Source organism: Arachis hypogaea, chromosome 13 (assembly GCF_003086295.3).
Source record: "Arachis hypogaea cultivar Tifrunner chromosome 13, arahy.Tifrunner.gnm2.J5K5, whole genome shotgun sequence".
Classification (NCBI taxonomy): domain Eukaryota; kingdom Viridiplantae; phylum Streptophyta; class Magnoliopsida; order Fabales; family Fabaceae; genus Arachis; species Arachis hypogaea.
Window position 1 is genome coordinate 124949950 of NC_092048.1, and position 23728 is coordinate 124973677.

The following is a 23728-nucleotide window of genomic DNA, read 5'->3' on the forward strand; positions in this document are numbered from 1 at the left end:
TAATAAAATGACATATGCAAGGGCAGTCATAATTATCTTAATTGATTTCAAAAGGAAATATGAAAAAGAAAAAAAATGAAGAAATTCAAGGCATAGAATATGTGTAGTCTGCATTCATAAATTATGCACCTTTAGAAACTCATGATTTTGTTGAATGCCAACAGCATACTCACAAGTTTTACCTAAAATAGGGTAAACAAAAAGCCAATGCAAATTCCAAGCATTTGAAAGAGAATTTAAGAAAGTGAAACTTATATTTCATTTCTCATCATAATCCATCATAACTCTTATTTGTAGAATCATAAATTTGATCGATTTTGAACTTAAACTTGTATAGTTGAGAGTTTTTATAACTTCTGTATGAGATTACTTTAATTGAAAAAATTTTCATGGGGACCAATGGAAGCAACAAGTTTGTGCCATGAAGACTTCTTATGAACCAAATGGGTTGCCTCAACACTTTATCCCCAGAGCCCAAGTGTAATGGGTATAGTGCATTGCATTTCTCCCACTTGACCGCTCATGTCTCCTTCACTATCTGAGCATGCTAACAAAGAAACAAAATTACAAACAGTTGGTGAGCAAAATGCAAAAAGGAAAAAGCTGCCAACTTTAAGGGTATCCAACATCATAAAAAGAAGAATTGAAAATGAATTTATAAAAATTAGAGAGCAATGAAAGATGGGTATTGATAAAATATAAGTGTAACAATTGTTTGAGTTGGAGAGCAGCATGAACAATTCCCTTACCTCATCATCATTATGAACCTGAAACATCCTTGAAAGTATTATTTTCAAAACTTTGGCAAACAAAAAATACAAAATTAAGTTAGAACAAAGTTTTTCAGAAGGGTATTTAACCAATTCTCTTTATGCAAATAAAATATATACGCCTGAAGGAATTTTCACTTATAACAGAAAGCACAATCCCTTTCTTCTTCCCCCTTTCATCATTAACTTACTCGCAATTTTCCTTGTCATCCCTCAATTCCTATTCTCCCATTTCATAAAATAAACTGAAATATTCGTAACAAAAAAGTCCCCTCAACAATGAAAGTGAATTTATACTCGTGATTGTGAATTTATGATAATTGATTGTATCATAAAGTAATACAAAATGTATGAAATTCAAGTATGAGAAGTAGTATTCATCTCAACGAAAGTACTTAGAAATTGAACTTAAGTTTAAAATATTCTTAGCAAAATTTAATTGGGGTTTATCAAATTCAGACAATTGGACAGATAAGGAAAATAGTGAGAACATACAAAAAAAAAGCATAAAGACAAATAAAAGAATCACAGAAACAAAAAAGCAGCGAATCAAGGCTGTGTGTATCAAATTCCATAGGAGCTAGGAATTTGAAATTATTTTCCCCATTTCATTGTTTGAATTTAAACAACACCATTTCACTCAAGTTCAATCATTTCATTTATTTCCTTATCCGTTCAATCTCACCAAATCCTAGCCTAATATTACATTCTGAGCAATTCAATTCATCTTATAAAACTTGCAAATAATAATGAGTATATAAATAAATAAACAATTTTTTTCCCAAGCCAATATTTGGCATAGACCCTTCTCAATTTTTTTCCCTTAATTTTCCTTACAGAAGCAGAAGAGTGTAACAAAGCTCTTAGTTACCACTTACTGATGCGTGAACATCTTTTCTATCTTTTCTTAATAAATTTACATTTTGAATTACTAAGTTTAATCAAGATTTAATTACTTTTAGCCACCATGAATGCTACTTTGAGTTGTGTATAATTTCTGTTTATTCCAGGTAGCATTCGGATGGATTTAACGGAGTTTTGTAGCAGAAAAGGAAGAAAGCGAATGATGCTGTCAACCTCGACCTCCTTGCACTCAAACAGAAATAACTTGAGCTACAGAAGTTCAATTGAACTGATTTCAGTGGCATTGGAAAGTAACTTCCAGAGCTTTCCAACAATGTATAATAGTGCACATTTCTTTTCCAGCACACTCGGCCTTCACGGCGCCAAACTTGAGGTTACTCAAGTTTGGTGCCACACTCAAGTTTTTAAGAAGAATACATGCTGGCTTGCTGAAGCAAAACTTGAGAAATCTCAAGTTTGGCGCCAGCTAAGAGGACTTGGAAGATTGCACACAGGTTGGCTGAAGCCAAACTTGAGAAACCTCAAGTTTGGCGCCAACCAAAGGAACTTGAAGAATGCTTCATGTACGACTTGAAGCCAAACTTGAAGATACTCAAGTTTGGCGCCAACCCTTTTAAACATTATGGTCCCCATTCATCGAATTCAAGCTGCACGAAGGATTTAGTTAATTTTGATTTAAACTTATTTTATTTTTTAATAGGAAAAGATATTATTTAGTTTTAGAAAATATATTTTACATTAATTAGGATTAGATATAAAAGAGCCCTTCGGGTTTATCTCTTCTCTCCTACCTCATTCCGCACTTTACAGTTTTTCTGAATCATAGTTTTCTCTCTGAACCATGAGCAGCTAAACCTCCACTGTTAAGGTTAGGAGCTCTATCTATTGTATGGATTGATACTATTATTTTTCTATTTTAATTCATGTACTGATTTCTATTTCAAGAATTGTTTTCGTTCTTTATCTTATGAATTTGGGTGGAACGGAAGTATGACCCTTGTTCTAATTAAGTTCTTGTATAACTTGGAAAAGCTCTTTACTTGAACAACAACTTGAAAACAATTTCTCCTAAACTTCTAATTATCTGGACTTAAGGGGATACGTGACATATAATCCTCTTATATTTGGATAATTAGGATTTCTGTGGTATATAAACTAGAATTGAACTTCACTCTCTAATTGGAATTAAGTGACCAAGGAATCGACGGTTGATGAAGGTTAGAGGAGACTAAAAAGGTCTAAGGAATTAGGGTTTAGTCACATATAGTTTGCCATGAATTGAATCTTGCATGATTAAAATAGTTAGTAAGAAAAGTCAATTCGGAAGATTGATATCTCTGAAACCTTAAGTATTTCTCCATATATTATTCACATCAATTTACTGTTTGCTTTCTGATTTTCTGAATTTACTGTTAATGCTTTTGAACTCTCAAAACACTCTTTTCTGTTTGTCTAACTAAGTAAATCACTTAACCATTGTTGCTTAGTCCATCAATCCTCGTGGGATCGAACCTCACTCACCTGAGGTATTACTTGGTATGAACCGGTGCACTTGCTAGTTAGTTTGTGGGTTATAAATTACTTAAATGTGGTGGTATTTTTTGTGATTCTAAATGCAAGACATGAACCGTGCATATTTGAGTTTGAGTCAAGGGATGTTGATATATAAGGAACATGAATTTAGAGAAATATTATGAATTCTCTGAAGTTAGTGAAAGCTTAATCCTTGAAGTAAAAGAAACAGTAAAAGAAAAGAAAAAAATATAAAAGCAAGGTCCAAGGCTCTGAGCATCAATGACTAAGGAGGTCAGATATGACTAAAAGCTCAAAGAGTTGTTTCCCTAGTCATATGTTTGTGGTGTAAATTTGTCAAGTAACCCTTGAGACAGAACACTAAGAGTCGAGATCAAATACAGTTAATAGAGCATGTCAAAGGTTTTGAGCACCACTGTCTAGGAGTAACTGAAAGAAAAATCAGAACTCAAGAAAGTTCGCCAGTTAAGTGCTTGTGGTATTTTTATGTCAAGTAAGGCTTGAGACAAAACATTTAAAGTCACGGTTAGGCTCAAGGTGCAAAGCACCAAAGAAAAGAGAATTAAAGGATATCTGCTGTGTTCAAGGATTAAACTAAAGTATAAAATTAGAGAATTCATAATATTATCCAGATTCTAACTCCGAATGACAATGACATTCTTCTGATTCAAAGGAGAGTGAGATGCCAAAACTATTTATTATTACAATAGAGAAACCCCACTTCAAGAAGAGACATGAGCCTAATTGAATACTCGCTTCTCATGCAAATTCACATCCTGAGCCTATATTAGTTTGGTTACTTGAGGACAAGTAACAATTCAAGTTTGGTGTTGTGATGCATGAGCATCTTTTCTATCTTTTCCTAGTGAATTTGCATTTGAGTTACTAAGTTTAATCAAGATTTAATTACTTTTAGCCACCATGAATGCTACTTTTAGTTGTGTATAATTTCTGTTTATTTCAGGTAGCATTCGATGGATTTGACGGAGTTTTGTAGCAGAAAAGGAAGAAAGCGAATGATGCTGTCAACCGCGACCTCCTTGCACTCAAACAGAAATAACTTGAGCTACAGAGGTCCAATTGAAGTGATTTTAGTGGAATTGGAAAGCTAACTTCTAGAGTTTTCCAATGATGTATAATAGTACACACTTCTTCTCCAGCACACTCGGCCTTCACGGCGCCAAACTTGAGGTTACTCAAGTTTGGCGCCACACTCAAGTTTTCAAGAAGAATACATGCTGGCTTGCTGAAGCCAAACTTGAGAAATCTCAAGTTTGGCACCAGCTAAGAGGACTTGGAAGATTGCTTGGCTGAAGCCAAACTTGAGAAACCTCAAGTTTGGCGCCAACCAAAGGAACTTGAAGAATGCTTCACGTATGACTTGAAGCCAAACTTGAGGATACTCAAGTTTGGCGCTAGCCAAAGGGAACCTAAAGGATTGCTTTCGGTTGGGTTGAAGCCAAACTTGAGGCGCCAACCCTTTAAACATTGTGGTCCCTATTCGTTGAATTCAAGCTGCACGAAGGATTTAGTTAATTTTGATTTAAACTTATTTTATTTTTTAATAGGAAAAGATATTATTCAGTTTTAGAAAATATATTTTACATTAATTAGGATTAGATATAAAAGGGAAAAGAATCAGCCCTTCGGGTTTATCTCTTCTCTCCTACCTCATTCTGTACTTTACAGTTTTTCTGAATCCTAGTTTTCTCTCTGAACCATGAGCAGCTAAACATCCACTGTTAAGGTTAGGAGCTCTGTCTATTGAACAAAGGAAAAACAGTAAAAACTCAATAAAAATTGAACAAATAATATAATCAACACAACGGAAAAATAACTAAGGATACGAAATTATGGCGTTGCCTGCCGACAAGCGCTTCTTTATCGTCACTAGCTTGACGGTCAGCTCCTCTAAGGAGGAGGATCATAGGGGCTCAGCTCTTCACCCCCTCACTGTAAATCTTCTCCTTGTGTCCCCATAAAGTAGCTCAATATGCTCCAGAGAGAGGATTCTGTTTACTGTATAAGTGAACACTGGATTGCTAGTCAACACCACCTTCATTCTTGGGGAGAAGTTTTCAGTGGGAATCTTTTTGTTTCTCCATTCCCTGGGTACTTTCTTCTTTTTGGGAACATCTTCCTTGGTGGATGATGCATTCTCGACACCAAACTTAGGTTTGATGTCAGGAGAAATTTTATTGATTGTCACCAAAGGAGGTTTGAGCTGTAGATTCTGCTGTGCATCATCAGGGGATTCTTGAAGGTTTGGATCAATAAGCTCAGTCTGCATGCACCTCTCTTCTTCACCTGTTGAATGTATATCCTTGAAGACATGAAAGACTAGTTTCTCATTATGCACTCTAAGCACTAATTTACCTTCTTCCACATCAATCAGAGCTTTTCCAGTGGCTAGGAATGGTCTTCTTAGAATTATAGAGGCATTCTCATCCTCCCCTGTGTCAAGAATAACAAAATCTGCTGGGAGGAAGAACTTACCCACTTTGACCAAGATATTATCTACTAATTCATATGCAGGCTTTATAGATTTGTCTGCCATCTGTAATGCTATCCTTATGGGTTGTGCCTCTTGGATTTGCAGCTTCTTCATCACAGACAAGGGCATTAAATTGATACTTGCTCCCAGATCACATAACGCTTTCTCAAAGGTTGTGTTCCCAATGGTGCATGGAATTTGAAAGCTCCCTGGATCTGGCATCTTCCTTGGCAAGTTATTTTGAATTATGTCACTGCATTCCTTAGTCAGGACCACTGTCTCATCTCCCTTTAAAGGCTTCTTCTTTGACAACAACTCCATCATGAATTTGACATAGAGAGGCATTTGCTCCAAAACCTTAGCAAAAGGAATATTGATTTGCAACTTTCTGAAGACTTCCAAGAACTTTGAAAACTGCTTGTCCTTGGTCTCCTTTTGAAGTCTCTGAGGATATGGCATTTTAGGCTTGTATTCAGGAGCCTTTGGCAATGTAGGATAAGTGTCAAGAGAGTCTGAGAATGGGTTGTCCGCACGCTTTGGAGGGGTGTGCTCTACTTCTTCCTTCTTCTCCTTTGGAGTTTCTTTTTCAACTGGCTCCTCATTAACTTGTGCTTCCGTACTTGCCACTTGTCCACTTATCAAGGTGATAGCCTTGCATTCCTCTCTTGGATTCAGCCCTGTATCACTAGGGAACGTACTTGGAGGCCTCTCAGGTATTTGCTTGCTCAACTGGCCTACCTGTACCTCCAAGTTTCTGAGGAAAGCTCTTGTTTCCTGCATAAAATGATTCATTACTGCTTCCATATCAGTGTTCTCCTGGGACTGAGAATTTTCCTGCTGAGGTGGTGGTTGATGATGAGACTGAAACTGGCGGTTATTATGATTATTCTGCTGAAAACCGCCCTGAGAATTATTGTTAAAATTTTGTGATCCCTGAGGTTGCTCTCTCCACCTAAAATTTGGGTGGTTTCTCCACCCCTTATTATAGGTCTTAGAGTATGGGTCATTTAGAGTATGGGTCATTATTGGGGTTTCTAGGAGCATTTCCCATGTAATTGACCTGTTCAGAAGAAAATTGAGTATAATCATAATTCTCATTTTGCACAAAATTACCTGTCATGTCATAAGGGATCTCTTGAGGACTTGAGGTGCATTCTGAGTGTTGAAAGCTGAAACATGCATCCTACTCAATTGTTGAGAAATTAAACTCATCTGCTGACTCAAAATTTTATTCTGAGCAAGGATAGCATCAAGAGCTTCTACTTCCATAACGCCTTTCTTTTGAGGGGTCTCAGAATTCACAGGATTTCTTTTAGATGAATATAAATATTGGTCGCTAGCAACCAATTCAATAAGCTCAATAGTCTCCTCCAGTGTCTTCTTCTTGTGCAATGAACCACCTGCAGAATTATCTAAACACATCTTAGACATTTCACCCAAGCTTTCATAAAAGATATCTAGTTGGGTCCATTTGGAGAATATGTCCAGAGGCCATTGCCTAGTCAGTAGCTTGTATCTCTCCCAAGTTTCATAAAGAGTTTCACCATCCTTCTGCCTGAAGGTCTGAACCTCCACCCTAAGCTTAGTCAGCTTCTTTGGTGGGAAAAATTTAGTAAAAAACTCAGTAACAACCTTGTCCCAAATATCCAAACTCTCCTTGGGTTGTGAATCTAGCCATAGTTTTGCTCTATCCCTCAGAGCAAACGGGAAGAGTATGAGTTTGTACACCTCAGGGTTCACTCAATTTGTCTTCATAGTATCACAAATCTGCAGAAAATTAGAAATAAATTGATTTGGGTCTTCTTGGGAAAGACCATGATACTGGCAATTTTGTTGCACTAGGGTGACCAATTGTGGCTTCAACTCAAAGTTGTTCGCAGCTATAGGAGGCACCACAATACTTTTTCTACAAAGATCTGCAGTAGGAGTAGAGTAAGAGCCAAGCACTCTCCTCGGTTGCTCATTCCCATTCGGATTTGCCATATTGGCATTAGCAGCATTATTATGATCCATAGTGGATTCTGCAGCCTTGTAAAGTCTTGCTTGTTGCAAACGCCGCCTAAAAGTTCTTTCAGGTTCAAGATCAAAGTCTAAGAGAGGTTCCTTGTCTCTGTTCCTGCGCATAAACAGACAGAAGATAAGAAAAGATGGAACTCGCTACGTCAGAGTGCGGAGAATTCCAAGTGAGGTAACCTGAGTAAAGAGATAAAAAAATTACTGAATAAAATAAACACTAAAATTCGAAAATTACTATTAAAATTAAGACCAACAAGTTCGAAATTATTAGGTGAATTAAATAAGAAAAATTAAAATAAGACTAACTAGGGAACACCAAACTTAATTTCATAAATTAAGAAAAATATTAGTATTAATTTATTATTATTATTATTATTATTATTATTATTATTATTATTATTATTATTATTATTTTGTTTACGAAAACCAAATAATAAAAGAAAAGAGAAATAAAACGAAACTGCAGGGGAGGGGTACGAATGAAAGAAAGAAAGAAAGAAGAAAAGAAAAAAATTACGGGAATAAAAATAAACAAATAAAGAAAAAAAATTAATAATACTAAAATAGAACTAATTAAAAGAAAAATTATCTAATCTAAGAAATCAAACAACGAGTAGTTGTCAATTACAATCAATCTCCGGCAACGGTGCCAAAAATTTGGTGTGAAATTTATAACCACAAACTAATCGGCAAGTGCACCGGATCGTACCAAGTAATACCTCAGGTGAGTGAGGGTCGATCCCACGGGGATTGATGGATCAAGCAATAATGATTGAGTGATTGGCTTAGTCAGACAAACAAAAAATTGTATTTGAGAGTTCAAAAGCATTAAACAGTAGATTCAGAATATCAGAAGGCATGCAGTAAATAAGTTGAGAATAATATATGGAGAAACCGTTAAGGATTCAGAGTTATCTATTTTCCTGATTGACTTTTCTTACTAACTATTTTAATCATGTAAGATTTAATTCATGGCAAACCATATGTGACTAAACTCTAATTCCTTAGACCTTTTTAGTCTCCTCTAACTTTCATCAACTGCCAATTCCTTGGTTAATTAATTCCAATTAGAGGGTGAAGTTTAATTCTAGTTATACGCCACAGAAATCCTAATTACCCAAATATAAGAGGATTATATGTCACGTATCCCGTTAAATGCAGATAATTAGAAATTTAGGAGAATATGTTTTCAAGATGTTGTTCAAGTAAATAGTTTTTCTAAGTTATACAAAAACTCAATTAGAAAGAGGATCATACTTCCGTTCCACCCAATTTCATAAAATAAGGAACGAAAATAATTCTTGAATTATATGAATCAATACATGAATTAAAATAGAAAAACAATAGAATCAATCCATACAATAGACAGAGCTCCTAACCTTAACAGTGGAGGTTTAGTTTCTCATGGTTCAGAGTGGAAACTAGGATTCTCTCTTAAACTGTAAATTTGTGATGAGGTGGAATTATCCCCCAAAGAGAAGTTTCTTTTTTTTTTCTTTTATATCTAATCCTAATTAATTTAAAATCTACTTTCTAAAACTAAAATAATATCTTTTCCTATTTTAAAATAAAAATAAAGTTTAAATCAGAATTAATTAAACAATCCGCGTGTCTTCAATTGATGAATGGAGACCACTTGCTACGTAGGAAGGGACGCCTAACTTGGCTTGACATTGCGCCTTACTTGAAGGGTGCAGTGAAGAATGGCTATCCAAACTCATGTGTTGCACCTAACTCGAGGATACCTTGCGCCTTATTTGAGCTTGGCTGCATGGTTTTGAGTTCACTTGAATGATTCTGCGCCTTACTTGGAGAATTCGTGTGCCTTACTTGAGGAGTCACGCCTATGGTTGCGTGTTGTTGTTGTTGTCTTGCGCCTAACTTGAGAAATTTCAAGTTAGGCGCAGCCTTGGCCGAATTGGTGGGAAAGAAGTGTGGACTATTATACATCTTTGGAAAGCTCTGAAAGTTAGCTTTCCAACGCCACTGAAATCACATCCATTGGACCTCTGTAGCTCGAGTTATTAAGGTTTGAGTGCAGAGAGGTCATGGTTGACAGCATCATTTGCCTTCTTCTCTTTTTTTGCGGAGACTTCATCAAATCCAGCCAAATGCTACCTAAAATAAACAGAATTGCACACGACTCAAAATAACATCCATAGTGGCTAAAAGATAATTAATTCTTGATTAAACTCAACAAATTAAATACAAATTTACTAGAAAAAGATAGGAAAGATGCTCACGCATCAATTCCCTTGCAAGTTGGGTTAGCACTTTGCTGTTGAAAGCTAGGGTGAGTTTTAGTCAAGTTCCATTTGGGTTAGAAACTGGACTTGTCCCAGATAGAATTGGATAGATTTTAGAGAGAATTGGTAACTGTAATTTGTTGAAAGATAGTGAAATTCCATCATTGTTGTGATGGAGACTGGATGCAAACTACATTGCACTGAATAGCTGAAACCAGGATATATCTGTATGTCATTCTCTCCTCTTTTCTGTTTCTAATTTTTACATAATAGAAGACAAAACTAAATCATCTTCTGTTTATTCTATCTTTTTACACTTCTCTGCATCATACAGTGCTTGTGTTTCTGTTTTGGTTCTTAACTCGTCCAAAGACGAAAACAAAGTATTTCCATTCTTCTACTCAAGATAACTCAATAGAATTCAATTTTTGAAAGCAAATTAAAAGAGGCCAAGATTCGACCATCCTTCTCTAAGTCACTGATTACCATCTTTCTCTAAGTCACTAATAATAATAATAATAATAATAATAATAATAATAATAATAATAATAATATTATGTATATATATTTATATATAATTTATTTTATTTTATATATATTAAAAAATAAAAATAAAGCGAAAGCTAAGTAGATGTTTAAAAATGAATATTTGATAAAGATTAATGGAACAAATGAATGATTATGTGTGATGTGATAATTTATTATTTTTTTAGTTTAAGACTATTTTGATGTTTTAAGGCTATTTTGATATATTGTGAGACTATTCATATCTGATAGTTATTAATTGTTAACAGAAGGAGGGTTGAATCTTGGTCTCCTTTTAATTTTGCTTTCAAACTTTGAGTTCTGCTGAGATATTTTGAGTAGAAAACAGGAGAAACTTTGATTTTGTCTCTTGATGCAATAAGAGTCAAAACAGAGTTACGTGTAAGATGTGTTATAGTGAAGTGTTGCTGAATAATAGAATCAGGAGATACTTTTGTTTTGTCTCCTATAATTTAGAACCAGAAATAGAGAAGAGAAAGAAAAATGACACACAGATGTATCCTGGTTTAGCTACTTAGTGCAATGTAGTCTACATCCAGTCTCCATCACAGCAGTGACGAAATTTCACTATCTTTCAACAGAATTACATTCACTAATTCTCCCTAGGATTCTAACCAATTCTATCTGGGACAAATCCAGTTTCTAACTCAAACTAGACTTGACTAAGAACTCACCCTAACTTTTTAACAGCAAAGTGCTAGCCTAACTTGCAAGAAAATCACCTCAGGATCATGACAACAAAACAGAAATACTTAAAAATAAAGAATTTTTGAAATAAACCTAGGCTTTTTCTCCAAGTCTAACTCTCTGCTTTTTTTCACTCAATAGCTTTTACTTACGAACCTCACCATTTTGCCTTTTACCATTGAAACACAGAAAGACTAAACTGGAGAAAATGAGATACTCAATGAAAACCATAAAGGAGAAGAATAAACAGCTCAGTGAGCTATGAGAACCCAAACGTCGTGCTCTCACTCCTTACTTCAATCATTGGCTGTTCACCCCTTTAATAGATGAGTGAAGCTTACAGGGCTTGAAACTTACTTCGACACCTTATTTGACTTCTTCTCCCAAAATCAATAGTAGCAGTGGTGTGATAGAGAAGAGAGAGGGTAGAAGCAGTGACCGAATCAAACATGCAACCATACCTTCAATCTTCTCTTTCAACATTTTTCATCTTGCCTCTTGAATCTGAGACGTGCAATTGAACTTTGGCTCCAAATAATTTTTCTGAGCGTTGATTCACAGTAGAGCACCGTTATCTTACATTTTTTATTTTTCCATATCGGTACTTGTAACATAGATGATTTCTTCAACATTCCTTTATGAAGCTCAAATGTAAAAATATTTTTTGTGATTTGCCCTTTTGATTTGATTTTGTCTTTTTGCTATAGCTTCTTTGACCTTCTCTTCTTGTTTGAAATTAGAAATTCACTTTTGTTTTCTTGATTTTGTCCTAGCACAGAGCTTTTCCTTTTTCTTTCTTTTCTTATGAGAAATCACATGGGGTTAGAAGAAAAGAGAAGAGAGAATTTGATTTCGGTGATATTAAGTTTAGTTCAAATGAAATAAAAACTGAATCACTTAGTTAGAAACTAAGTAGGAAGATTGGATTTGGATTTGGATATGGACCACCGGTTGGACTTAGGTTTAATCTTGGTCCAGACTTGATTTCCTTCTTTTGGCTATAGGCTTGTTTTTTTGTTTCTAATGAGAAATTTTTGTGATGTAACAAATGACTTTTGGGCCATGATTGTGTGTGTGGGGCCGGATGTTATTGGGATTGTATCATTACTTCTTCCGCCTATCTCAATTCAATTTATTTTCTGCACATTAAACAAAACAAATCACACATATACTTGACTTTTAACCCAATAATATTTAGTCTTCATCTTTGTATTTTAGTTATTCAAACTCAACAATATCCTATGTGTTATCCTAAACAAATTAAGATTGTCTTTGTGTTTAATTATATTTCTAAAATATTTAATCATATTTAAAATTTTATTTATTAATTCAATTTAATTTATTTATTTTCATATTATAAATTTATTTTAAGAAAAAAACTATAAAACAATTAGGTTTTGAGATGGGGCGAATACGAAACAGGTACATATCTACAAATTTAGATATGGGATAAAAATTATAATACTCGTAGATATTGAAATAGATAATGAAATTTTGAGATGGGGCGAATACGAAATAGGTACATATCTACAAATTTAGATATGAGATAAAAATTATAATACTCGTAGATATTGAAATAGATAATGGAATAATAGGTAAGTGTTCAGAATGGATATAAATACTTAAATATATGCTCCATCCCATTGTTATTCATAAATGATGAGATTAAAAAAACCAACTTTATTAGAATCAGATTATTTATTTATTAATTAATGGTCAAGATTATTTTATTAATTAAAAATTTGGGCCAAAATGATATATATTTTGGCTCGGTATTTTATTTCACTCGTTCTGTAGAATTTTGAATTTTCAGAAACTAAATATTATTATTTAATAATTTATTTTATTTATTCAAAAATATACTGTCAAAATTTTTTTACATTACTTAGGTATTTTTTTATTATTAATTTTAAAAGCTTTAATAATCAAAAACTAAAGATGATTTCATATGCTTTAAGTTGAATAATTAAAATTTTAATTTTATTGTATAATTTTAAAAGACATTAACTTAATTATCTCTAATTATTAAGTTAAAATATTTATTTAAAAATAAATTTATTAATTAATAATTAAATAATATTTTTTTATAAATATTAGTATTAGATTAAAATTAATTTTTAATCACTCTATTACTTTAATTTTATTAAAATTTTTAAACTATCTAAAATTCCCAATTTCATACACAACCTTAAATCTCCAGATTAGAACCTACAAACCCTAATTTCAAAATCACACACCCCCACACCTGTCTTCTTCCATAGTGAGCCACGCTACCCCCTCCGTCACTCACTTATCATAAACACACACACCCCATACAAAAACTGATGCACACTCATAAATAAGAAAAAGGGAGAAGGGAGAATCAAGAGAGGAGAAGAGAATGCAAGGGAGAGAGGACGGCGTCGCTGTCGCACACGGAGGAAGGAGAGGGAGACGCGCCGCCACTGTGCGTCGTCGCCGTCATCGAAGCCAGAGGAGAAAGTGCTGCGAGCCAGGGACGACGCGAGGAAGGAGAGGAGCCGTCGCGCTCGGCCGCTGCCAGCTCCGTCGCATCCTGCGCCGCGCCATCGCCACCCAGACCGCGTCCGTTCTGTTCAGCCACCGCCGCTGCGTCCGATCGGAGCCCTAGCCACCGGAACCCCTACCGTCACCGTTGCATGTGAGAGGAGGAGATGACGTTGCCGATTCTGATTCTGCCCAAGTCGCTCATCGTCACTGGAATCACGAACCAGAGGAGGAAGGAGGCGTTCCTCCATCGCCAGCCAGCCACCAAGCTTTGACCAAATTGGAGACGTTGTTTCTATTACCTTCCGTTTTGGTAGGTTATGAAGAAATTGCTCTGTTTCTGCTTTGTATCACATTGCTCCGCAATTGTTTCTGATTCATTTAGTTTTTCAGAGTCATTATTGTCATTGTTAGGCGTTTCCGCCCTTGTTTAGAGCTATTGAATGTTTCTGCTGCGAGAATATTACTAGAATCGCTGCTGCTGCCACGAATTGGGGATAAAGGGGATTCCTGCATCAAATCCTGCTATTGCGACGTCGAGGTAGGGGATTTGTTTTAAAAGTAAAGGTTTTAACTTATGAATGCCACTAAAATTAAATGAGTAACAGCAAATGGTTTATGGTTGCTTTGTGTGAATAATTGACGGAATTGAGTTGAATTATAACTGTAGTTGGTGATTGATTTGATGATTTAATGTAGTAATTATTAATGATGATGGTGTGTATTTTGAAGTTATACTTGCTGCTAGTATCTATTTATGATGATTTTGCGTACTGAATGTTGTAAGTGATAGGATAAATGGTGCTACTTTTGTTGCTGAGCTTGCTGGTGTGAATTGATGAGTTATCATGTGTTTGAACGATGATGAGTGTATATGGAAAGTTATGCTTGGCATAGTGTAGAAAAGTAAAGGTTTGATGATGTTTAAGTACTTGAAATCATGTAAATTGTTGATTCTGGGTTCTTGGGCTGTGTTGGCAATGAATACAATTTCGAATAACTGAAAAGAGGTTAAACATGCGATTTTGGAAGGGGTATAAGTTCAAATGTGGTTTTTGATAAGTAAGGTTGTTGAAAATGCTTAAGGCAGAATTTCTGCATACATGACAGTAGAAAGAATCAATTTCTGGGAGCAGTCCAGGTCATAATTTTGAATGAAACTATTTTTCCATGAAACTTTAAATGTGTTTTGAGCATCTCATAAAAAATTCAGAATTTATTGATGAGTGGTTTGGGAGAAATGAATTTTTGAAGATTGATGGTTTCTGCAGAAAATTCTGTTTCTTTACTGCAGAAGCACCAACTTCCAACTCACTTAACTTTCAATTCTGGTAAGTATTTGAGCTGAAACCAACGGCATTTTCAAGCTTCCTGTGTCCACAATCTTCATTTTAAATTTCATGTCAATACCCTATTTAACCAAGTAGATATGTTGAAAAGAGTATGGGTAGCTCACTGGATTTTGGAAACCGAATTCTAAAAGGCATGGCTGTGTTTCTCACTTCATAACTTTTTCATATGACATGGTGTTAATCTGGAATTTGATTCAATGAAAAGCTAAAAGAGTCTTGTTTGAGGTCGTGAATTTTCAAAGGCAATGGGTGAAAATTGGATTTTTAAGGAATTTAACAAACCTACTACTTCCTGCTGTTTTTCTGCATTTTCTTAGAAAACAATAACAGAATTTTAAGAGAGATGGTACAAGTTTTAATTGTGACCAAATTACCTCAACACCAAGTTTCGCTTTTAAACCAGTAGTACTATAACAACTAGGAAGGGTTTAAAGTTAATTGGTGATGCGGAGGTATGTATAGTTAAGCGGTGATGCGGAGGTACGTTTAATAATATGGTGATACGGAGGTATGAGTATGTAATTGGTGATGTGGAGGTATAATGAAATGAAAGAAAATGAAAAGTCATGAATGAAATAAATGAATGAGAATTGTATGTTAAACGGGCCTTGTGACAAACTGCTAATGCGAAATTGCCCGCCTAATTGATAGCCTGAGATTGCTAATGCGGGAATGTTCGCCTAACTGATAGCACTGTTTCTTACTGTGATACACATTAAAATGTTATTATGATGAGGCCTAATTGACACGGGTAACCGTGATGCCAAGGTGTCTAACTGACACAGTAAAGGAACCATATTCGGGGTTCACTCCGAATAATGTCGGGTTGCGGGTAGACAACTGACGCATGAGCTCATGGCCTGCACTAGGAACAGACATGCATCATCTTGTTTGCGCATTTACATTTTATTGTGTTTGCTTTACTTTATTTATTTGTGATTGTGCTGTTGTTTTGGTTATGTGCTTGTGTGCTTTATGGATATTTTACTTGTGTTGTGGTTTTAATAATGTATTTAGGAATGTTGTTTATGGATAAGGAATTGTTAATGTGACTGAGATTTTGAGATTTTGTTTAAGTAACGTGATTTAAAGAAAGGAATTTAAAATTGTTTTAAGTGAAATTGTTTTTGTGATATGAACTAGCTATTTGTATTTACTCTGTTTATTGCGGCGTTCACATTCCCTACTGAGAACGTGTAGCTTTGTTCTCACCCTAAAGTTTTTAAAAAACATTTTCAGAGGTACAGACAGGATGGCTAATGAAAAGGAACAGAAGGCTTGTTCTGCTAGTTGCTTTTGGGTTTATTTCTCCTCGTCTTTGATGTTGTAAAGTGTTGTATTTTTTTTTTTCCAGAGGGGTAGGTTTGTATTTAAGTCTTGTATGAATAATTATTATGTATTGATATTAATTATGAGTATATGTTTATCTGACATAGTCGAGTTGAAGTATATACCAAACTAAAAGGAATTTCGTTTTTCTTAAAATCTATCGACCAATTAACGTGTAGAGGCTCAATATTAAATAGCTAATAAAAGAAAAATAGAGTCGTAACACCTTATTCTTAGTACGATCATGACGTGCTAGAAGTCAAGGTGTTACATCTTCACTATTTCTTCCTACGTACATTTCTTTCTACGTATTTGCTCTTGGGTGGAAGCAACCAAACTCCCTCTCACACATACGTAGTTACATAACTTACATTACATGTGGTCATGTGCTACAAAATTGGTCAACTCTTGACTTTGTTCTCTGCACATCTGACACCTTGCAACGTTAGAAAACCTCTCGAACAACTTATCTCTGATTTGTTAGGTTCTATTTGGTTGATGTATACTATAAACTTAGATACTGAGATATAAAAAAAAAAATACATAGATACAAAATATAGATATACAAAAAAAAAATATAGGGAACTAACTTCACTGTAAGCCAACCTGAACAACTTTGCAAAAATTAGGATTTTGAAAAAATAGAATTACGATATTGAAAACACGCCATATAAGTCCAATGCGAAACACCCTCCATGTACTATCCTTGCATAGCTGCTTCAGCAATGTAAACGCCATCTCCTTGCGTCGTTGTTTCCTGAAGCTCCAGCAACTGTCGTGCGTCATCATCTCATCCACCATAACTGATCGCGTCGTGTTGCCAGTCCTCTTTGCATCAAAACCTCTTCGCTGCGATCACCGATCTCCACGCAACGTATTTTGTGGTGAGATCGGACCGTCAATGTCGTGCTTTGATTGTCGCAAGTCCCATCTATCAGAGTTTGCCGCCGATTGCCGTCGAGCGCCCTAGACGGCGTCGTAATTTTTCCCACTTCTATTTCTCTTTGCTGCGACGTGTGGCTATGAATGCAAGGTCTCGTGAAACCCCATCGGATCTTCGACGAACGTGAGAAAGCTTCTTTCCATTTAACTTAGGATGTTTCTTTTATTAAATTTGGAATTTTTTTTGTTACTCTTGGGATATTTTTTTTGTAAAACTTGGAATGTTTTATTTTATTAAACTAACTATGGGATGTTTTTTTCTGTTTAACTTGGGATGTTTTTTGTTACACTTGGGATGTTTCTTTTGTAAAGTTTGAAATGTTTCTACTCTTAAGTTGGGATGTTTCTTTTGTTAAACTTTGGATGTTTCTTTTTTTTAAACTTGTGATTGATGCAGGTCGGCCCCACATGGCGCACAGAGGAGTTGTGGCAAAGGGTATAGCGGTAGCGCAACAAACGATTGAAGACGAGGTACTAGTGACGCGATGAAAGAGGATGAGATGGGGCTTCACATTGACAAGTTTAAAATCCTATTTTTAAAATTTAAATTTTTTTTAATAATTTTAAAAAGTTATTCAAGTTGGCTGGTACCCTAGTTGGTTACCTAATAGAATTGAAATATATATTTTATGTTTTGTAGAATAAATACATAAAATACTAAAAAAGAGTGTGAGAGAGGTGGCAGCGGCGGACTCGAAGAAAAAGAGGGAGAGACGTGGCGGTGGATCGCAAAGAGGAAGAGAGAGAGGCAGCGAATGTGGAGGAGGAAGAGAAAAATGCGACGGATCTAAACTGCAGAAAGAGGAGACACAAAGAATCTGGACATTGAAAGGAGGGCATGATAGTGATAGTGGTGGTAGAGGGAGCAGTAATGAAGGGAGAGGGTAGTGGTGGAGGGAAGGTGGAGAAGGAAGGAAATATGATGGTCAACAAAATGAAAAAGGATGAAGGAGAAAGGAGAAAAATAAGAGTTATAATTAAGAAAAAAAATGATATTTATTATAAATATATTTGTTATGAAAATCCTAAATTGTAACCATATTTTGAAATTTAAATAAATAGAATCAGTTATAAATGTAATCTAACTGAGTCAAGTACGAGTTGGGTCCTTGGCTATAAATAGCCTACTTTTAATGTTCTTTAGATACTACAATCATTAATAAAGTCATCTATTATTCTCCAAATTTTCTTTTCTCTTTTCTCTTTTTTCAAATCCTAATCCTTATTTTTATAACACCTTATCAGCACGAATCTTACCAATCTAAGTAATTCTCCACTTTCCACTCACTTAATATTTATTTTCTCTTGTTTATTTTTACACTACACATATACTATTTTATTCTCTTAGCATTGCATCAATTTTTTTAGTATCTCTGGTAAAGTGTTCAAAATCGATCCAATTTGAATAAAACCGATTAATCAAACAAAAAAAATGATAACCGAATAAACTGAAAACAAAAAAACAAAAAAATGCTTTCTAAAATTTTTTATTCCGTTCGGTTTAGTTTTCAATTCTGACATGAAAAACCTGAACCAAATTAAAACGAACCAAAAATGTTACTAAAAGACCAAAATTTCTAAAATACCCTTACACTAACTAACCCTGCACTCTCTAATTCACTCAATCATTCTTCACTCGCGCTACTCCCTCACTTCTCAAATCTCACGTCTCACACTCTGAGACCTCGGTCTGCTTCTCACTCAGTTCACTTCACGCTCAAAGTCTTAGCCTTCTATCTCTCCAGTCCATCTCCTTCGCCGAACAGCAGCAGGCGGCCAAAGATGTCACCATGTCCGTCCAGTCATACCCTTTTCGCTAGTTTTCCATGTCTCTTGCTTCCTTCTTGCTAGTTTGTCGCATTCTCTTGCCTCCTCCTAACGGTTCGTCCTGTAATCCTGCTCGTCTCATCCTCGTTGGTCTCGTGGCGCCTCCCCTAGCTAGTCTCGTAGTATCTCCTCCTCTTTTTAAGATCTAAATGGAGAAGTCTCAGGTAATAACATTTATTTGAGAGTTTTTTGTTTATAATTATATTTTATGCCTTTGTTTTTGGTTTATTTTGATTTTGTTTTATGTTTATTAGATTTAGAGTTTATTCTAGTTTTATTCTTATTTTTGTTTATTCTTATTTCTGAATTCATTATTTTCTCGGTTGCTTGTGATTTTTTGTTTATGAGGTTTTGGTTATGTTATGATTTTTTGCTATGAATTGAATGTGATTGTCTTTGGTGTGATTATGCTTGAGGTCGCTTGTAAGAGGAAGAATAGAAATTTTTGTTCTATATGCATGTTCATGTATCTATTTTATTCCCTATATGCCTTTCTTTTTATTTCTTGTATGATTGCATATTTATTTTATGCATGATTAATTATGTGATCAATTCCATTACATTTTTTGTTTTTTTTTTTTTGCATATTTCTTGTATGCGTTAATCTCTCTTGTTCATTTGCTATTTAGTAATGATTACTAAGTTATTTTGCTAACAACTCTAATAGATAATAACATTGAATTTGGTTCGATAAATAAATATAACTTTGCCATCAATAATGTGCGTAATAAATAAATATAACTTCGCATTCAGTTAGTTTATTTGATGGAGCAAATAACGTAGAAAAATGTTAGGGAGCCAATAAATTTTGTGATTTATAACCATTAATTAGTTATTATTAGTGATTTTAATAGTGTGAGATTTTATTTAAAAATATGAAATTATATTACTCACTTTACTTTTGTTGGTTAAGTGCTGGCCAAATTTTAATAAAAGTACTGACCACCTAAATTTTCTCAATAACATATATGTACGTCATTTTTTCCTTCGACAATTTTTCAATTTTTTCCTCTTTTAGTTTGTTATTTTGTTGCTTCTCTTCTCTTTTTATTTTTTCTCTTATTTGTTACACTATTTTTTGTTATTTAGTTTATTTATTTATTTATTTATCTTTTTATATATGATATTTTATTTAATATTAATATTATTTTTCAAAATAAATAAGAATTATGTACATAATAATTTTTCGAAATGAATGACAAATAATTTAAAAAAGAGAATATATTAAAAGTATTATTTCTTTAAGTTCTTTCAAGTAAACATATATCACTCGTAAAACTAGTATTACAATTTTATTTACATTCTAAGCAATGAACATATACTTTTAATAATTTATTTAAATTATTTATATTATCTTAAAAAGAATAATATATACTTTACCAATTTTCTTCAGAAAATTGGTATTGATACTAAAATTTATAAACATGCCGGCATTGCATAAATAATATACTTTTTGTTAAATAAAAATATGCTATAACAATTGTTTGGTATTGATACTAAAACAGCAAGCATAATTATCAGTTGTTTAGTAATTTTATTATTAAACTATGTTTGCTTTTTTCTTGACATATTTTTATAAAATTTTATTTATCCGTTTTATTGTAGGATTTTGCTCCTGAATATACTTTTTATTGATTTCGTTTTTTATTTGGTGTTTATGAACTTTTTCAGTTAAATTGGATTTAAGTGAATTTTTGCCGCCAATTGAACTCTAAGAGTTAAAATAAAAAGTGGAATACAGAAATTTTGTTTTTGTTATAGTATTTGTAGAGTCAGTGATATTATGAGTCCTTATTTTTGTTACATATTTTTGTCTTTGGATTCTGAAGGTACTTAGGGTTTTTTTTTCCTCTTGCAAATGAAATAAGGGTTTAGCGACCGATTTAAAAAAAATCAGTTGCTAAATCGGTTACTATTCCTGTAATTTCTTATTGTGATATATCAATTAATTTAAAAAATACAATCTGACAAATTATATGTGTAATTTGTATTAAAAAAATTGTTACAAAATAAATATTATGCTTTTGTAACTAAAGGAATAAAAAATATTACAAAATCGAGTTATATTTTATAACAAAATTTTGTGATAGAAAAAATTATATTGTTACAAAAAATATCTCATAGGATAAAATTTGTTATCACTTTCGTAACAAATTTTAGTTCTTGTATTAAAAAAATTTGTTACAAAATATTACTTTGTATGGTAATAGTTTCATTTTGTTACAAAAACTTTTTGTAACGAGACATACTCCAATAGTCTTTTTTTTTTACGAATTCTTTTTATTTTAAAATTTAGATTTTTTGTAATAAATTTTTTGTTATAAATACTATTTTTTCTTGTAGTGTATTCTCATAGAAAATTAATTACAATGCCATTACAAGAAAAAATTGAGATTGAATTATCATCTTTTCTGAAATTTATTTAGGAGGATATATGTAGGCTCATTCACCTACTACGTGGACTATTTAAATATTTTATGATTTTAATTTATGCATCTTCACGATGGTCTTATGTTTGTTTACTATCAATTCGCAAATGGCGTTTACAAGATTGCTACCTCAAATAATTAAATTAAAAATTAATTCTTCAAATTATGTTATAAAGACAATACGTTTTGATAATACCGGTAAATTTAGATCCTAAGCATTTAATAATTATTGTGTGTCAACTGAAATTACAATAGAAGAATTTGTTGCTCATGTACATACTCAGAATGGTCTAGCAAAATTATTGATTAAATGTCTCTAGCTAATAGCGATACCATTACTTATGAGAACTAAACTGCATGTTTGAGTAGAGGCATGCTATTTTGCATGCTGCAACACTTATATGCATCAGATCAATAAGTTATCTTAAATTCTCCCTATTACAACTGATTTGTGGTCAGAAGCCAAACATTTTTCATCTTAGAATATTTATTGTTACGGATTCGGCCCACGGATCCTATACCCGGAACGGTCCCTGAACCCGGTTACCCGGTCCGACCCGCTTCGCCCTTTCAGAAGGCCCAGAACCGGCCCACTAGAGCTCCTAACCAACTTTCGAATTCAAACGTCTCCCTTATCTTAATCAAGTAAGATAAGATAAGATAATTCAAACGTCTCCCTTATCTTAGCTAAATAAGATAAGATAAGATATTCACCATCACCTATAAATAGAGGACCCAAGTCCCTCTAGGTATTCATTCATTCCTCACACCTTATACCTCTCAGATCCATTCTGACTTGAGCGTCGGAGTGTCTTTGCAGGTATCTCCCCCCATTGCTCCAGTCAAGTGATCTGGAATCTGCCTCAACCCGCAAGTTCTCGATCCATATCTCAACCCGTACCAGAGACATCTTGTACATTGGCGCCGTCTGCGGGGACTTTGCAATGTTGTGGCAGCATGGCGGATAACCTAGAAGAGCAATCATCAAACTCAGATTTCTTGCGTGTAACTGAGAGCAAAAAGAAATAATGTTTCCTTAACTTGCATCACCTTTGCAGTGACAACACACCTTCGCCCTACTCCAATGGCGAAATCCCAAAGGAATAATGTTTCCTTAACTTGCATCATCTTTGCAGTGATAACACACCTTCGTCCAACTCCAACGGCGAAATCCCAAAGGAATAATGTTTCCTTAACTTGCATCACCTTGGCAGTGATAACACACCTTCGCCCTACTCCAATGGCGAAATCCCAAAAGAACAATGATTCTTCGACTTGCAATCACCTTCTTAGTGATAACTCTTTATGCACCCTCGCCCTACTCCAACGGTGAAATTCCAAATCCTCCGAGCCCAAAGTCTCGCCTCCCTTTAGTGGGACACCTCCACCTCTTGGACCCTCTCATTCACCACTCCCTCATCCGTCTCTCCAAGCGCCATGGCCCCATCTTCTCCCTCTATTTTGGCTCCATGCCCACCGTGGTTACTTCTTCTTTTGAACTCTTCAAGCTCTTCCTCCAAACCCACGAGGTCACCTCCTTCAACACCAGGTTCCAAACCTCCACCATCCGCCGCCTCACCTATGACAACTCTGTCGCCATGATCCCCTTTCGGACCTTACTGAAAATTCATACGGAAGCTCATCATGAATGACCTCCTTAAATGCTACCACCGTGGCCAAGCTCAGACCTCTCAGGAGCAAAGAGATCAAGAAAGTTCTCAAGGTTCTTGCACAGCTACGGGAGACAGCCAAATCGTGGCGGCATGACGGAGAACCTTGAGGAGCAATCCTCCACCCAATACCCCAACTCTCGAACTCCAAGATAACACTCCTCCCACCCACGGGAGGATAATAAGCGCGGCACATCGCCAACCAACCCCAATCCAGCAACAACCAATAGAGGACAACCGTCCTCCCACTGAAGTCCGGCCACCCGACGGCCTAGGAGAGACGGCGGTCTAGATAATCCAAGAGCGGTGCCTCAGGGTGCAAGACCTCAAAGGCCGAGTTACACCCAGAGAAAAGCACAATGCCGAAAACAGAAGTCACGCAACCTCCAGATCAAGATCTCGCCATGAAACCAGGCACGGCGGATCGCCAGAACGGCGACATGCCAAGATATACAATCGTAGCATCTCCCGTGACCACGGACACGACAGGATGCCTAAACGACGACACGGAAAAAGGT

The 23728-nt window shown here is 34.8% G+C and overlaps 1 long non-coding RNA gene across 1 annotated transcript; it reads left to right on the forward strand.

The window, feature by feature from the left end:
• The first annotated feature begins 13354 nt into the window (after positions 1-13354).
• On the forward strand, positions 13355-16444 carry LOC112733156 (uncharacterized). The gene is made up of 3 exons (XR_011869939.1): positions 13355-13974; positions 14055-14202; positions 16253-16444. It is a non-coding gene; the product is annotated as an uncharacterized lncRNA (long non-coding RNA).
• Positions 16445-23728: the final 7284 nt, after the last annotated feature.